Genomic DNA, 14,289 nt, shown 5'->3' on the forward strand with positions numbered 1-14,289 from the left:
CCCCTCTGCAGCAGGCTGCAGCCACAGGAGCAGTGCAAGGAAGCGGATTCATCCTAGCCCCAGTGGTGTCCCAGCTGGGCTCAGGTGCCACAGAGAACCATCAGGATGCTGGCACACGCCTGTCCTGCCCACTGGGGCGGTGCCAGAATGAGGGCAGCGTGGTGCCCAGAAGGCCTTGGCGCTGCTGCAGCCACTTGCTTGGTGTCTGCAAGCCACCACCTCTCATCCCCAGGCTCCTCTCTCTCACAGCCCCACGGCATGCAGGATGGAAACAGTTACAAGATAAGATGGGGGGTGGGAAAACAAGTGGCAGAAGTCTTGGGAAGGAAGCTCAGAAAAGCTTCCTATGGAAGCTCTGCCATAAAACAGAAGAGATGAGAACAAATGTGGATCATCAGCCTTTCTCTTGGTAGTGCATGACCTTGTGCTGCAACAGGAAAATGTTCCTGCTCTGCCCCATCACTCTCCACACTGCAGTGCCATAAAACAGAAGAGATGAGAACAAATGTGGATCATCAGTGCATGACCTTGTGCTGCAACAGGAAAATGTTCCTGCTCTGCCCCATCACTCTCCACACTGCCCTTCCATGCTGCCATGAAGAAAGGGAAGACAGTCCCAAATTAAGTCTCGACAGGCTACTCAGCTGATCAAAGGCAGGCAAATAAGAAACCATAAAATCCCAGTCTGATTCACCAAGTGATTCATTACTTTAGGCAAAACACTTAAAGATGAGCCATAAAGGAAAATGGTTTTAAGTACATTTTTGTTTTGAGCCCTTCCCAGTCAAATTAGGAAAGGCATTTGGCAGAGGAATATAGTCACATTTTTTCCTAATTATATTTCTTTGTGAAATCCTCTCGACAGTCTTGGTTTTCAGAAGAGATCCCACAACACACCGCCACAAATAAATGCGCTCTTGTCTTCCACAGAAAGTGGAAATGCTGTATGAGTGGGGCTTTATGGGTCACTGCAACAAAATACACTATCCAGATGTATTTCTAAGAGTTAAACAGCAGCTCTAAAATTCCCATTTAAATAAACTTTTGTACTACAGAAGGAAGAACCCTTTGTATAAATTAATGTGTAACTCACTTTTCCTCTGCCCCAGTTTACAAGTAATTTCTCTGCCTCAGTTTTCTTGACTATAAGACTCAAAGCAACAACCTGATAAGCTTGGGCAAATAATGTAAAAGCTAACTGCAAAACATGTAAAAGCTGCCATTTTTCCCAAGAGCAGCTGCTGAAACTTCTTGGATTGTTTTAAGGTCACAGCAGTGAAAGAAAAAAGAAAACTGAATTCAGGCTATTTAAATATTTCCACAACATCCACTTGTCTTCACAATACAAACTTGTGAGTGATGGTTGTTATTATCATGTTACTTGCTATGCAGATCCCAACAGAAATGAGCAAGATGCTAAAAAGAGAGAGAAGAGCACAGGAGAGAGTCCCATTTCTGCTCGGTCACCACTCTTACACTGTTAAGAACAAGCTCCCAAAACAGCAAACACAGACAAAATGTAGGACAGAGACCCAGGATGAGCAGCCTCCAAGCAGGAAGGCCGAGAGAGCACTGCCTCCCCTAAAACCCTTGTAAAAAGCAGCATTTGGGCACGAAGGACAATTGATCCTCCACGTTTTACAGCAGTCTGCAGAAAGCCTCAAGCTCAGGGGATAAGCCTCTTCACATGGGTATGTGCAGCTTGGCGCTCACTGCCAACAACCGTCTCCCATCCTCACCCAGCCTGGAGAGCCCAGTTGGTCCAGCTACAGCATAAATAGTCTCAAGTGACAAGACAGAGGATGCTGCAGTGTGCTTCAGTGAAGTGCTCTCTCTGTGGTGCCTCTTGAAAAGAAAAAACCCGACCTTCCGAAAAGGCAAAGTCAAATAGGAGTCACTGTGCATGACAGTGGAGCAGATCCCATTTTAGTCAGTGAATTTCCACCGAGCCTCAGCAGAAGGCCTCTGCTCACCAGCAATATGGCAGTTCAGAGATTTCACGCAGGTTTTGCAAAGCGGATTTCAGCGCCATTTCGGCAGGGACTCCTAGCCTGGAAAGGACAGTTATTGATACCTATAGCTTTCAACAACAGATGGTATTTCCTTTTAGAGGCATTTTTAACAAAGTTGGTGTTTTAGTAGCAAATAAAGTAAAATTTAAATGGAGGATGCTGTTTCTTTCTCCCCCTGCAGCTGTTTTTACTTCTGATCTATGAAGGCTAGTCTCAGAATGTAGGGGATTTTTGCTTTCTTTTGTTTTTTTATTCCTGAAATATATTTTATTAACACATATCTTTTGTTACACTTTGCTTCTAGGACAATGTCTGTTCTATGTTATTTTGCCTTTCAAGCACAAGTAAAATCCAAACAAACCTGAAGGTGAACGAAGAACAGCACAGGTTCCTATTTATAAATTGGACTAGAGGTTGGCAGAAATGCCCCACAGCAGTCTGGGACTGAATAGCCTACGGACACGAGGCGAGTTCAGCTGGTGGCACAGGAAAACTATAGCTTCTCCTTCCATAAAACCAGCTGCCAGGTCCAGGGTTTATTTCAGTTCTTGCAATGTCACATAAACAAAGCACGGCTTTACACACCTCACCGTCTCCCCCCTCACAAGGAAACAGACACATCCTAGCTACAGGTTGCATTACGAACTCTGCAAAACAATGGAACAAGCCCCCTGCCACAGCAGCGAGCTGGACGTGGACACACGTGAGCCAGTGCAGCCCCGGGCATTCTCGGGCCTCTTTTTGTTCTCGCCTTCGCTCAGGAAAAGCGACCACCTCAGCTGTTACTATGTATTTACGGGCACCACGCACACGCGTGCGCGCCGCGGGCCCAGCCTGCATTTTCCGAATACCGTCAAACTTGCACTGACCCCATGGCAGTGCTGGGCTTAAGGGAAAGGCAGGAACATTCCCCGAGCACGGCTACACCGCGGCCGCGCACCCCGCGGGGGCTGCGGCACCGCGACCCGGCCGTCAGCAGGGGCAAACTCATTTATTATTGCTACATTTTTTTCGCTGCCAGCGGAAGCCCGTAGCCGCAGACTGCCACGTTTTTGTTTTATTTCTGCGGGTTTTGTTAGTTTGTGGTTTTTTTCCATGCCCGGCTCGGCAGCCGGCGATGCTCGCCTCCCGCCTCCGGCGCGGCAGCGCGCCCCAGCCCGGGAGATGCCGCATGGCCGCCCCGTCCCCACGGCCCCGCCGGGTCCCCAGCCCCGCCCGGCTCGCTGCTAGCATTTTGAGGGTTTGCGCTGGGCAGCACCGGGGGGAGCAGACACGTTTTGCGGGGGATGGGGGGAGGGCTGCGCAGACGGCGGGGACAAAGCGCGGGCGGCGGCGGCGGCGGGCTCCGGGCTCCGGCCCGCGCCGCGCCGAGACAAAGGGTGCGCGGGGAGCCGCGGCCCCATCCCTCCGCCTGCGGTAGCTGCTGCTGCTGCCTACCTTCCCCAGGAGCCGCGGGAACCCTCCGCGAAGCGATCCACCTTTTCCGCCGGGATCCGACTGGAGAACGCCGACAAATATTTACAGTGATAAAAATAAAATGTAATTAAAAAATTAGAAGAAGAAGAAGAAAAAAAAAAAAAAGGGGGGGGGCGAGAAGAGGGATAAATGAAACTGGCGAAAGGAAAACGACGAGAAAGATGTCCTTCCTGCTCCCGCCGCGGGTGTGTGCATGTGGAGGTGGGCGGGATGGCGGGAGCGCGCTCGGCGCGCGCGCCCGGCGCCGGGGCCGCGCCACCAGGTGCTGCGGGGACTCCACGTGTCCGGGCGGGGGACACACGGCCCCCGACACGCCCAGCTCCCGGCCGCATGGACGTTCAGCACCTTTCCTTTGAAAAAAAAAAAACCCAACAGAACACCAAAAAAAAACTACCCAAAAAACCCAAGTAATTTTTTACTCTTTTTACAACAGACAATAATTTTTTTTCACGCCACAGGAGAACCCCCCTCCTGGCAAGCAGGATGGATTTTTGTGACTTGAAATCGGAAGATCTGGCGCTATTGTGTTAGCCGATTTCCTGTTCTGTCATGCAAAGGTATATATGCTGAAAATGCTGCAATTTGCGCAAGAGGTTGGAGCATTTCCTGCTGGGGCAAGATACCTTCCTCAAAATGAATGGGGAATTCAATTGCTGTAGCTTGTTATTTCCATCCTAATATCTAGAAAGCATTGCATGAGGTTTTGGCTTGGAAAAAACTTTTCAAGAACGAACCTGATGGTATTGCAGCTGTCCTTGGCTTCCCCCCCCACCCCCGAACACATGACTTGCATGGGATATCACAAGGCAAAGAATGAAAGGGTGATGGAGCCTGTGGGCTTGGGTGCAGTTTGCCTGGCTACCCACGGAGGGTGATAGCTTCTGGGAAGCTTTCATGGCCACTCTTTCAGAAGCTTCTTTAGGTGCTTGCTCTAGAATTTCCACTACTGGGTCTCCTAAATGTCAAGCCAAAAAGGCAGATGACACACATGAAGAACTGTGGTTTTGAAATTACTGAGTTTGTATATATAAATTGGATTCCTGTTTTGGTGCTTTCATCACTTTTTTTTTTTTTTTTTCCGGTAGGGCAGTTCACAGAATCATAGAACAGTTTGGTTGGAAGGACCTTTAAAAGTCATCTAGTGCAACCCCCAGCAATGAACAGGGACATCCTCAACTACATCAAGTTCTCAGAGCCCCATCGAGCCTTGGATGTTTTCAGGGATCCACCACCCCTTTGGGCAACCTCGTTCAGTGTTTCACCACTCTCATTTTCCTTATATCTAATCTAAATTGACCTTCCTTAGTTTAGACCCTTGTCCTATTGCAACAGGCCCTGCTAAAAAGGTTGTCACTCTCTGTCTTATAGGCTCCCTTGAGGTACTGAAAGGCCACAATAAGGTCTCCTTGGAGCCTTCTTTTCCCCAGGCTGAAAAACACCAACTCTTTCACCCTTTTCTCACAGGAGAGAGGCTCCATACCCGTGATCATCACCATGACCCTACTGCTCAAACAGCCCCGTGTGTCTCCTGTGCTGAGGACCCCAGGGCTCCCTGAATGTGAAGTGCTGTGCAAACAGTAATTTAATTAACACCTATGACACCCTGCTAGGACAAGAGCCATGTCATCCCAGTATTGAGAGTGAGGCCTGAGGAAGAGCTGGCTGAACAAGGGCGTTAAGGCAAGGGCTGATCTTTCAGCCTTACTCATGTGAGGTTACCTCTTACTTACCTCTCACTTCAGAATCATACACAGTTCCAGAGAAATTTAGGATTGAAAAAACATGTGGGACTGTTTCAGAGGCTTCACTCCCCACCCAGCCCTCGGTGCAAGGTACCATGCCTGAAAGCAGAGAAGCGGGTATTTGCAATTCACTCTGACTCAATTAGATTTATATATGGTAAACTGAAAATCAATCCCTCCCCCAGATTACTGAATAAAAATGTGTGTTATATAGTGGATGAGGTCAGGTGATGTTACTGTAGGGAATAGGAGGAAAATACTTTGTTTCTTTAAAATGAAATATCTATCAGGCTATCAGGTGAATGATCATTCATTTGATGTGTTCTGTTGCCTCCTTTCCTTTCATAGTTACAAAGGCAGGCTATTTGATTCTTACCTTGTCATGTGCTTTCTTAGAATGGAGGTAATTATTTTTCATAGAATTTCAAAGAAAGTCTTTTTCATATATTTTTACGAGCTCCAAAAAATTATAGTACTTCTCAGGAATGGAAACTATTTTATTTTGCATCCTTAGTATACCAAATTTCTCCAATCTCCCTCTCAATATCTCTCTGGGGTGTTTTTTTTGTTTGTTTTTGTTTTTGGTTATTTTTTTAATCACTGTTGGTTCTGCTTGCCTTGATATGTTGTGAAACTTTGATGCTTGTGGCAAGCATCTTCTAGTTCTAGTTTTATTGTTTCTTGTAAGCTTTTTTCCAACAGATTTTCATGGCAGTCACTCCTTATTGACCCTATTCACTCCTCTTGTATCTTTCTCTTTATTCTTTTCATTCATTATCTTGTCCCTATTTCTGGTTTAGAGATATACCACAAAGATTCAGGAATTTACTGTAATATTTTTCTTTATGTTGCCCATATTAAACTGCGATGAGATGGGAATCCATCTCAAATCTCTTCTTGGATGCCTTTCAATGCACTTTTATCTAGTCAAAATGGATCCTCTTTTCTTTCCTGAGCCTTTCTCTGTTTGTGGTATCACCATTCTCATTCTGCTTTTGTTCAGACTTGCAACTTCCAAATATCCTTTAGATTATATTTTGCCTGCCTAAAATGAATCAACAGCCATGTTCATTTTCAGAACTACCCTCTGAAGTGCAATGTTCTTCCAGAGTCTGGAAAATTCCCTTCTGTACTGTCCTTCAAAAATTTATGCTTATTGACTAACTTATACTTACTAAAGAAAACTGCTGGTATGCAACAAAACACCATATCTACATAATAAAAGTGATCTTAAATCAAAAGACACCAAATACTTCTTTGGTTGACTAAATTATTGCATCTGTGAACATTTGGCAATTTTCTTCATGCAGTTTCAGAATGCTGTTTGATTTGGCATGCATTTCATTGAAAGTGGGCTTGTTTGGCTTCTTTGTTGTCTTTTGCTTCCAAATTGCAACAAAGCCTACCAGACATTCCAGACACAATTCTTGCACCTGAAACAAAGCTGATGACAGAGCATCATTAATTTTGTATGATTATCCGTTCAACTATTTTACCCTCAGGCCAATATGTGGCTACAGCCCAGGGGAATGGAGTTGCTGGAGCTGGAGGTGGCTGTGCCTGGGGCAGAGAAATTCACGGCTGATGTGATGAGGCTGACAGGTGGAGCTGGAGGTGCTTACTGAGTTCTCTTCACCTCTATTTTAGTACATCCGACATTGGCATGCTTGAACTCATGTGTTAGTGCTTGTGTGAAAGAGAGGAGAATAAAAGGGAACAGATCAGAAGTGTAAAGCCAGCTGAAGGAGAAAATCCTGTGTTTTTCAGAGAAGGTGCTTGCTGCCAGAAAGTGACCTTGAACCTCTTTAAAGTCTCTGACTGCAGTTCAAGAATAGTGATGAAGCAAAGGATGTAAGCAATGGCTATTTTTTGCACCTCAGTACTACATCTAAATCAAGTTGAACTAAAATGCACATAGAATTTCGTGACTTTTTTTTTTCCACTGTTTTGTTTTTTTTTGGAAAGAGGGATTTGTGTCCATTTTCTGCAGAAAGACAAGAAGCTTAGGTTTGATAACACAGCATCTTAGCCGTGGGGCTGCTCACAGGAGGGGGCAGTACTGGTCCTCTTAAAGGAAGTAATTAGACGGAGATCCCTTTCTCACCAAGGCTTCACAGAGACTGTGTGCTCGAAAAGTCTTGGAGATGTTCTGGAAGGACAAACACAATACCGGCACCTACTTGGGCAGGGTGTGGTTCAAGCCCAAACACACCATGGGGCTTGCTGAAGTGCGTGAAGGCTTTCAAGGTGAAACAGTAAGCTATTGACTTCACAGTACAAGTTTATTCTTGGAAATAAACAAAAGGTTTCAACAAATATCTGTGGATTCTCTAGAGCTGCTGTGCCAGGATTTGCTAGCAAACAAAAATATAGGTTTTGGGGATATCTGTCACCATATTAAAAGCCTTCTGGTGCTAGCAGGGTCCTGACACTGAGTCTGTGACATTAGCAGAGGAGGATATTTTGCCTAGCAGCTGGGCAAGGCAGAGCATCATTGACTGTGATGCATAATGTACGATCTCTACATGACTGGTCTTGTGTGATACTCTGAAAAGAGCTGCCCACACTTGTCACAGATTTCGTGAACACTGATAGCATCAACTGTGTTTAAACGTGTTCAGCTGCCTCCAACTCTGCATGTTGAGACAATCAGTTTTCCAGGGCTGTGGAATCTTGCATACATGTCTGTAATGCTGTGACCGTGAGATGTTATCACTCGTTAGTTTCCTGGCCAAAGTATGGTATAGGACTGATGATGAGTAATCCTGGTTTAATAGGAGTTGTCCTCTGCTCTTCCTCTTTAGATTCAGGAATTCACACAACGAACCAGGTAGTTGTGCTTTTTCTCCTTAACTCCTGATCATCTGCTCTAACTCTTTTTTTTGGTCAGAACAAATGTTTTACTGCAATACGAAGTTTTCAAACTTCTTGCATGAGGCTAAGGAAATAGCAGTGGCTAAAATAAAAGAGATTTACGATATGATAGATGCCTGCAGTGATAGTAGAAGTTTCATTTAAACACATTTTAAAACTAGGTGTAACAAGATGCTCTTTTATTTATTTGCCTTTAAGGTGTTGGTTCTTGACGTCAGTTTATAGCACTATAGACCAATTTATATGGTCTGAATAGACCATAAAACTTTGATCTTTTTGAAATGAGTAAATTCAGATTTTGTGGTGACCAGAATGCTGAGTTGTGTTACAGCATAAAGATGATATTCTCTCTTCTTTTTCCCTGGAAAGAAAGGGGTTTGCCATTCCATTTGTATAGAGTAACTTCAGGGGCTTGCTTAGCATTTTGAGAGATGATACCTGGGATGTCATGTTGTCAGAAAATGTCCTGGCAAATTGCAGCATCTACAGTATAGCTATTGAGAATGGGATGTGTGTAGAAACATGAGATAATTGATAACTGTTGCGAATTAAATTATACTAAAAATACTTAGTTATGTATTGTATTAAATTATACTAAATATAATTTGTTTAATCTAGGACTGGCCTGCTAGTGCAGAGCCCAGTAATTGAATTCTCCTCTTTTAAAGAAGATAGATTAAAAGGTAGATAGATAGATAGATAGATACAGATATATGTATATATATGAAAGAAAAAATTGAAAACATAGTTGAGAATTTAGATACCAAATATTATATATCTGAATCTATAACATTAATAAAAAGCTTTTGAAGTTGATGAGCAAATCTCACTGCTGCTTAAATCCATGGGCATTGAGGGAAATCGGTTTCTTTAGAAAGCAGAGTGCTCATTTACCCGACTATGTGTGAAATTAGGTGCTGACTTGTAAGTATCCATGTTGTACGTACTGATCTTAGTGTAACCCTGCAATAATGTGATCTGCTGACCTCATGGTATCATGAAACATCATGAAATGGGAGAATTTGGAAAAAAAGAAAGAATTTTTTTGACAATTCCTATGCAATAAGATGATGTAAGATTTTCAGGATGGTGGAAAAATGATGAATTCTTTAAATCACCACAGTAAACAAACAACAAATAAAGCTTAGATTTACACACAAGAAATTCAGACTCAGGGAGAAGAGGACTAGGCTAAAATGAAGTCCATTAAGAACACCTTGATGGCCAATATTTTTTAAAAGAAAAAACCAAAACAAAGCTATTGACATGCCTGAGGGCATTTCAGGAAGTGTGGCTGGAATCTGGCAGAAGTAGTCAGTTTGTTTAAAATCTGATGTTGTTAACACATCTGTAAGACCAGACAGATGCCTCATGTGGTACTCAAGACCCATCCCAGACTTCTTTGGGTAATTACATTACCTTTTGCAATTCTGTAAAATACAAACAAATTCAATATTCATTAAACATAAATTAAATCAGTGAAAGCAGAATTTATCCCATCATTTACAAGGCTTTGGGTATTGCGTATTCCATGCAAGTCCTAGATTGTGACAGTGCCATAGGCCAAGGGCATGCCATGTGCATATATGTTCAGTGGTTTTTAAGTGTGTGTGTCTTTAATTACGTGTTTATGGAGGAGTAAAGTTCCATAGAAAAAGCATTAAACTAATAAAATTAAACACACTGAAATTTCATGTTATAAATATAGCAAGATTTCTTGATCTGCCCAAGACAGGGAAGTTTCAAGTCTTGCTGGTGTGGCTGCTTCCCCTGAGCCTCCCCTGCAGCAGGGCAACACTGTGGTGGCTCACAGACAGGCTATTGAGCTCGAGCTGCAGATGAGCAGAAAAGGCAAATAGCACACAAAAACGTCAAAGTATGCAGCTTTATTAGCAGTCATGCTTAAACGCATTCTGAGGTACCTGTGTGGTAACCTATTCTCTGGTTTTGGGCTTCGTGTAGCAGCTGTCATTACAGTAATGAAGTGATTAGATCTGCTCTGTTGCCTAATTACAGGACTAGAAATGGCATGCATTCCTGCAATCTAGTTAAGTACTCTATATCTGAATCCTCTGATTTCAAGGATAGTGTTTGGGAAATTATCTTTAGAGCACATAATTTTTTTTTAAAGTGCACTTGATTGAAGTGAGGAGTCTATCATATTGTAGAATTATTGATTACATTAAGTACTTTGAACTTACACAGTGTTTTTCATCTCAGCATCTCTTAGTATTTTGCTACAAGGAGCAAGTATTATTAGTCCCATTGCAAATTGAAAACTTGGTGGAAAAAAGGAGAATACATTATTCATTTAGGATTCCCATCAAATGTTACAGCAAGACAAGCTAGTTCAAGACTAGATACCCTTTTCTTTAATGTCCTCAAGAGCATATAAGAGACCTTTTCTTGCATTTCTTTTGGATAAAAGGATCTTCCGTGCAGGTCCTGGTGCTATAGGTTTTGGGTACAAAATGAGACTGCTCACAGACTCCAGCTAGATACAGCACCAGCAACTTTTATTTCCCAGAACAGTTCCCCACTCTTCATACACTTCTATAGAGTCGTATTAATGATAGAAGCACAGTGTTACAAGAGAAAAGACTTCAAATGTCTGCCTTAATTACTGATATTTGCCTCTCAGAAAGGCTGCCTTCATACCAGCTCCTGACATCTTTGGGATGGAAAACTAAACCTGGTCCTTACCAGCATCTGTTTTATTGCCTTCCAGCAGCTGTATATTTGCCCACTTAAAATGTATCTCAACACTGTGGGCTTAAATCCCTCTCCTGACTGGGCTTACATCCCTCAGTGTCCTGTGTGGGACAGTTGGTGTGACCAGAAGTTGAACATTTGAGTGAAGACTACCTGCCTTGTCTACCTCATTTGTCTGAAGACTACCTGCAGCCTCTTCCAACAAATGTGTACTCACAGAAGATGCTGTTCACTTAGCAATGCTTACAACTAAGTGTGTACCCTCTTACAGAAACAAGATGATCATTGTCAGTGGAACATACACAACTCAAGCTTTGGCAGAGGCTCTTCACACTGGAAAAGGGATTCAGTAGTTTTGATTCCCACTGCTTTCACTCATCTACAGGTCCCTCCTGCTTCACCATCTGTTTCATGTTGCTTAGTCAGAAGATGAAGGAAACAGGTAGCAGTAGCATTTCAACAAGACTGTGTCAGAGGTAAAGTGCAATAAAATTTCAAAGACTCATGTAAGAGTCTAAATGTTGGTTTAAAAAAATGTGTCCTGGGGAAACTGATAGTAGAAAAAGTTCTTAGAAGGTCAGAGTGCAACAAACGCTTTGCCAGTAGATCTGGTGTATAAAGTTCTGAGTAACCAGAAGACAAAAGATATATTACAGTATGTAGGATATATAAATTTATATTATTATTTTATAGCTAAAATTTAGAGGTATCTAATGTATAACATATATTATCTGATGCTACTATAGCTCTTATAGCAAATATATTTTTAAAAAAAATCCTGAGTATGGGTTTAGAATTTGTATTTCATGTCCAAGCTTGACTGTAGTTTGCTAAGTATACCTAGTTCAAAACAGCCATTTGAAAATGCTGTCTTCCTAAAGCCTTGCCTTGGCAGAAAGCCATAGCCTGATCCTGCAAATTTTGTGCATTCAGGTACTGAAGTCACATTGGAAATATTGTTATGGGCTAGTGTACAAAGCCCAATGTGTTTTTAGTATTATCATCATGGCTTAATGCAGATATAAAAGGAAGGCATAACTGCATTTTGCAAATGTGTTCTGAAATATTCATGTTCATCACAAATGCTACCTGGTTCAGGTTGTGGATGGTTTTCTAGAAGATTGTAGTCCAAAACTGCTGTTTTCAAAAAGAGTCTGTGGTGCCAGTTTTGCAGATCCACCACCCCTCTATGCATAGGCAGGGGGACTGTGAGAAGTGGCCTCTTAGGCAATCTCAGTTAGGGGTAGGGCTGGCCAGAAGCTTCCTGAAGATAATGAAGGCAGGGAGATGCATAAAACAAATGCTGTGCTGAAGCACTTTCTGAAATTTGGTCCATAATGGGGAGTCCAGGATGTAATGCTGTAAATAATTTCTCGGAAATTACAAGGGCCCAGGGGCAGGGAGCAGTCCGTGCAGGAGCTTGCCTCCCTACTAGGCTGTGGTTCCAGAGCCATCTCATTTCCTTCCAGCCAGGCTGGGGCACACATCCTTGTCAGCAACAACATCATCCTGAGCCTTGAGCTCAGATCTGTTCACAGAAGAGCCATTGCAAAGGCAGAAATGGGCAGGTGGTGCACAGGCATCTTTGCTTCCCTGAAGCCTGAGCTAGCACTTGTAACTCATGAGAGCTGTCCACAACAACTTGTCTGTCTGGGACCTGACTTACCACTGGAAGAGTTAAAACAAGAGATTTTTAGTCCCACCTCTTCTGTCCCCTTCCCAGACTGGGTGTTTAGGAGTCTCCACTGCTCTGCTGTTTCCCTTCCTCAGAGCAGGACCCTCCCTGGGCCCCAGGCAGCCTCAGGGGGCACACCATGGCTGGGCCAGCACCAGGGTGCTTGGGATCAGAGCAGGGAAAAGTGCTGTCAGACCTGGTGAGGGCTGCCTCGTAACATGGGGGAACAGGCTGGTGATGATAGCCTTGGGTAAGACTCAGAAAGGATGCTCTGTGTGCTGACCTGGAGGGAGCATGGTAGCTCACTGCAGCTCCCTGCAGCAGCAATCACAGCCCTACAGGAGCTACACAGCTCTCTGAGTTATAAAACTGTGTTTATTCCTGCATTCCAGGTAAATGGCACTGTTCTGCAATTTTCCTTGGGTTTTGCACTTTTTGGTTTTTTTTCATTAAAGTCTGTGTCTTAGTGCAAAGTCAAGAATTGGGAAAATCTGGATGCCTAGAGACAGACTTATGACAGAAAAAGGTAGCCAAGCCCAGCCACAAACTCTTCTGTCCTTTTGGTTGAGACAGGACAAATCCAGTCCCACAACTGCCCCCCAAGCCACCTAGAGCTCAGAGCATGCCTGGCATAGGAAATGCCAAGATTTTGATTGCAATTTTAAGAGACCCAAATCAGGACCTTAAATGAAAGAGGGGTTGGACTTTGAGGCATGCCCCTGCCCCAAACACAACCAGCAGCCTGTATTACAGGGAACCAGGAAACTAAAAATATGGTATATCAGAACTTGACTCACGTGCATAATTCTGTTTGAAAATGTTTTGGGTTTAACCAGGGGAGTGACTGATTGTCAGTTGCTGAGAACCTCACCCCGTGCTCAGTAAATATTCTGCAGGCAGAGAGGCAGTGTCCGTAAATGATCAAGAAGCTCTCGAAGCTTACAGCACTATGCAGTTATTACAGTCTGAGCATTTTTTAAGCAGAACAAATATTTGCTTTCAATTTCACGGCTAGCTGTTGCTGGCGACACACGTGGCCTCTATGGGCACAAGCACTCACTGGCTCATTGTTTGCCTTTTGGTTTTCTGTCAGAAGAAGGGTTTGGTGCCAACGTGTAGTATTAGAAATACAAAATTATTTGCTCTTCTCTGACGTTCATCTAGTTTGAAATGGCTACTGAGGCTTTTAATGTAATTTCTCACATGGATTAAACAAATATTTAATTTCTCATGTGGATTAAACAACCATGTGCCACTCACAACAAACCTTTCTGCTCCTGACTCATTAAGTTGTGCTTTCTAACCAGGTAATCAATTGCCTGAAAATGTTGTGACAACAGAGTTGATGACCTGTGTAATGTGAAAACGAGGGTAACACAACCAAGGGCTGCCTTCTTCAGGCCTTTTGCACACAGCAGTGCTGTGTTGGGACTTCTAAAAGTGGATGGATTTTTTCCTCATCATTTTAATCTCATGCTTGGAAAATTTTTTAATTGAAATTTATGTTTTTCCCCCTGCCCTTTTCTTTACCCTGTCTCCTTTTATTTAGGCTAACTTGCACCATAAATAATATTATGGCATATTACATAATGAGAAAGGTGGAGAACCAATGTCATTAATTAGGGACAGACAGAACTTTCCCTATTTCAATACCTTCAGTCCATATCTCTTTGCTAATTAAAAGACCACACTTCCAGCTTACCTGAATTGCCCCATATGCTGATCCAGACCTCATCCCAGCATGTCCCATGGACACAGGGACAGTAAGCACACCCTGTACCTTCCCTCATTTTTGTGA

At 43.4% G+C, this 14,289-nt stretch overlaps 1 protein-coding gene across 3 annotated transcripts in view; it reads right to left on the minus strand.

Moving 5' to 3' along the window:
* Nucleotides 1–3,662, minus strand: part of SLC38A1 (solute carrier family 38 member 1) — a 42,768-nt gene extending 39,106 nt beyond the window's left edge. For all 3 annotated transcript variants that reach the window (XR_005629568.1, XR_005629567.1, XM_039726849.1), the window contains exon 1: nucleotides 3,450–3,662. The gene's annotated coding sequence lies outside the window, so the exon portion shown is untranslated. The remainder of the gene's footprint in view (nucleotides 1–3,449) is intronic.
* Between the last annotated feature and the right edge of the window lie 10,627 nt (nucleotides 3,663–14,289).

Source organism: Passer montanus, unplaced genomic scaffold, assembly GCF_014805655.1.
Source record: "Passer montanus isolate IOZ18808 unplaced genomic scaffold, ASM1480565v1 scaffold6, whole genome shotgun sequence".
NCBI lineage: Eukaryota > Metazoa > Chordata > Aves > Passeriformes > Passeridae > Passer > Passer montanus.